This window comes from Sinocyclocheilus anshuiensis, unplaced genomic scaffold (assembly GCF_001515605.1).
Source record: "Sinocyclocheilus anshuiensis isolate Anshui unplaced genomic scaffold, SAMN03320099.WGS_v1.1 scaffold702, whole genome shotgun sequence".
NCBI classification, from domain to species: domain Eukaryota; kingdom Metazoa; phylum Chordata; class Actinopteri; order Cypriniformes; family Cyprinidae; genus Sinocyclocheilus; species Sinocyclocheilus anshuiensis.
In genome coordinates, this window is record NW_015548184.1 from 3,240,630 (window position 1) to 3,243,396 (window position 2,767).

Genomic DNA, 2,767 nt, shown 5'->3' on the forward strand with positions numbered 1-2,767 from the left:
ATATGAATTATTTATATAATTCATTTAATTATTTTTGAATTATTTATATGAAGTTCAAACATATAAATAATTCAAAAATAATTATATGAATTCAAAAATAAAAATTGGCTTTATTACAATCACAAATAAATGCAAAATATTTATTTAGGAAACAGCTTGTTTTTTTGTATAATGCCATGGCTGTCGTATAACTGTGTATTTATAAATGTCTCTGTATCCATTAAAATACATAGCTGACTTCACATTTTAGGAAAGAGGTCCCTCCCAGGGAGATTGCTATATTTGGACGTCCTTGAAATTGAAAAGTTTGAAAACCCCTGATTTAGAGCGTCAAAATGTCTAATCAAAGATAAACTACGTGTTTCTAGTTGGTTTGCTGTAATGACATCAACTGTGTCAAAGCATTGTGTAGGTTAATTATTAATTTGGATATCCTCACTGGTGCGGCCAGTGGCGTATCCACAGCTTTTGATGTCTGCTGTTTAGCAGTAGTCAGGATGCTACATTCTTCATTCTGGGATGGGACTGGGTGTTTTGTGTAAGGCGTCTCTCTGGGGGCCGTCTCGCTGATACAATAGGCAAGCAGTCAGCCCTGGCTTGTGTCCTGCCTGAAGCCCCTTGCATTTTATTGAGGCACACCAACACCAGCTTGCTGGCACCCTCCTCCTCCAGGCTTTATTCTCTTCTCTCACCCCTCCTCGTCTCTTTCTTTCTTTCTTTTTTTTCCACAATGAGGCCCTTCCTGTGTTTACCCAACACAGCACTTCTCAACTATGTCATTATATCTCAATATCATCACCCCTGCCCTCCAGAATCTCCTTCAAGCACAAACCACCATATGCAAAACTACCTTTTAAACAACAGTTTCATATCTAAATGATCGCAACCAGAAGGAATCAACTTTTGCTGATTTCACTCTTCACATAAAGGCACTCCAGAGCAATGAAATACATAACCTTTGAGAGTCTCTCACAAATTAAAACTGTTCAGTGTTTATTTTTCTCGACGCTAAATCCAGACACTAATCATTCCGCCGTGTGCATAATTCATGTGTGCCACGTTTGAATTATGCAGACAGAAGAATGATTACACACTTGCCAAAACTGTTGGCTGTGTTTTGTAGACAAAGGCCAGGACTGACTAAGGAGAGCTGTGAATAATGGGTTTGTGTTTGTCGCTGCTTCGTTTATTTCCATCTATCAGGCCGTATTTTGACCTAGATTTGTTCTAATCGAATTGCGCTACGTTCTGGAAATACATTATCAAATGTTTTCTTATATATGATACATAGCATCACAGAGTATGAAATAAAATCAATAAAATATTATGGAAAATATTAATAAAATATCAATATTATTTCTTTATTTAAATTGTATTTATTTTATAAATTGTAAAATAAAAATATATAAAATGTTTTTGATATTTAAAAATAAAAAAATATATATTTATTTAATATTTTATTTAAAATAGACTTATTTTTAAAACAAACAAAAAATATATATTATTAAAAATCAGACACCGTGATTCATTGTCCTGACCAGTCCTCACTGGTTTGTCCCAGTCTCAGGGTCTTCCACATTCAGACCCTCAGCAGACTGAACAAGCCTTTTGTTTGAGAGTAAGGGGATACTTTGAGGAAACAGCCCCCCACAAAGTCCCCCTTTCTGCTGGCTGTTTTCTCTGGTCAGAGGCTGTGTAATGACTAATAGAAAGGACTGACCCTTATTGTTCCATTGTGGAGGAGGATAAGTGTCTGACCAGAGTACGTGAGTTTATGCCATTCCAAATCCACTCCAGGTTTTCAATTTTGCAAGTTTTCAGTACTTTTTAAAAACACGTTTGTTTAGGCATATTTACATTCATGTTTTTGGCATTTATTTTTATTTTTTTAACTAAAGTGACTTACATTCAAAGTACATTTTCTTTATGCATTCCCTGGGAATCAAACGCATGTTCTTTCATGTTACATTTGCATTTTACATTTATCCAGAAGTTCTTTGTACTCAAGGTACACATTTTATTAAGTTCATGCATTCCCTGGAAATCGAACCCATGACTTTGTTGTTGCTAGCACCATGTTTCCACTACGTAAAAACACAAGATGTATTAGATGAAACTGAGGTGCATTAGTAAGGTGTTGTTCAAAATGGAGTGCACACTTGGAGAGAAGAGAGATCTCTCCATTATTGTTCACCAGGTTGCTGCCGTGTGTTTTGAGTTTGAGCTCCGTCAAGTTAATTCTTTGTCGTCTAATTTTTTATCTTAAAATCAATTTTATACACCATAATTTTCGTTTCTATAACGTGTGAATATATCCCCTATCGTATTCTACAACAAAAACAATCAGAGCGCCTTGTTATCACTAGTTCTATTTTTGTCCGCTATTAGCATATAGCCCGCTAGCATCGCCAGCGTGGTTGCCGCTAATCTCGCTTACATTACTAATACTCTATTCACTGTTACTTGCTTTAATGGTGGATGTGTGTCTACCTTTGAGTGCAGGTGAGGACACGTTCGAGCTGCATTCAGAGCTGGAGGCCGTGGAGAAGCAGATCCGCGACCTGGTGGAGAAGCAGACCCAGCTGAGAGAGCGGAGAGCCGCGCTGGAAACATCCCAGGCTGACGCTCACAAGTCCGAGGTAAGTATACAACGCGCTGCTAACTCTCCCACCACCTCTACTCCATGTGTTTCTCTGCACAGGCCCGGTGCACCCAGGACGCGATCTTCCCAGATGTCCTTCACTCCGGCGCCGGGACACCACGGACC

General features: G+C 38.2%; 1 long non-coding RNA gene across 1 annotated transcript in view; it reads left to right on the top strand.

Annotated features, from left to right (window-relative positions):
• Positions 1-2,767, top strand: part of LOC107704879 (uncharacterized) — a 13,644-nt gene that overhangs the window by 9,301 nt on the left and 1,576 nt on the right. The window contains exon 2 of the long non-coding RNA XR_001636015.1: positions 2,634-2,639. This is a non-coding gene — a long non-coding RNA (uncharacterized LOC107704879). The remainder of the gene's footprint in view (positions 1-2,633; positions 2,640-2,767) is intronic.